The following is an 853-nucleotide window of genomic DNA, read 5'->3' as shown; positions in this document are numbered from 1 at the left end:
TTTTTTTTAGGATTCTGTGTCTATATTCATGAGGAATATTGGTCTGTAATTTGTGCTAATAGGCTTCTCACACTGGAAGGAAAATAGCTACCTGTCTTATTTCTATGCAAGGAAACATTTTTTTTTCAAACTAATTTATGAAGTCATTCTGTTTTTATTATGATACAGACATGATGCAAATTTATATTAATACAAAATTAATAATCATCATTATGAGGTGTTTCTTTTGAATGGAGTAAAAGCATGTAATTTCTGTGTGAAGATGCACATTTATTTTATTTTATTTTTTAAATTTGTTTATTTATTATTATTATTTTTACATTCTAAGATATTGCAGAGCAGTGGGAGGAGGAGGGGAGAGAAGACGCAAATTAAAAAGCAAATTACCTTTTGTAATTTGCAGAGTATTATTTAAGTATTATTTCATGGTGCTTTAAAAAAAGATTTTTCTCTTTTAGTGTTATTTTAAATCCAATTTTAACATATATGTATATGGTGGTGTTTATGTCTTATACATGATTAGCTCAAAAACATTATTTAAAATATTCAAGGTTTTACATTAGGGCATTATTTCCTAACCTCTCAACTAAAGTTAATAAATAATTGATTCTGGCATTGTGTACTTTGTAATATAAATGAGCACAGGGTACAATATCAAATACTGACCATAACTGATCATTAATGTTAAAGAATGTTTTATGTTAGAGAGAATAAAAAAGTTGGCTTTCATTGCATGGAAAACAGAAACATGATTATAACCAGAAAATAAAGGCAGTAAATGGTTCATTTGCTCTCTTTCTATTTGCAGAATTGTAATAAAAATGCCAAATAGATTGATATTTAGGCAAACAGT

The sequence above is a fragment of the Galeopterus variegatus genome, unplaced genomic scaffold (assembly GCF_000696425.1).
Source record: "Galeopterus variegatus unplaced genomic scaffold, G_variegatus-3.0.2 Scaffold5123, whole genome shotgun sequence".
In the NCBI taxonomy this organism is placed as follows: Eukaryota; Metazoa; Chordata; class Mammalia; order Dermoptera; family Cynocephalidae; genus Galeopterus; species Galeopterus variegatus.
Note: the sequence above shows the minus strand (reverse complement) of the source record.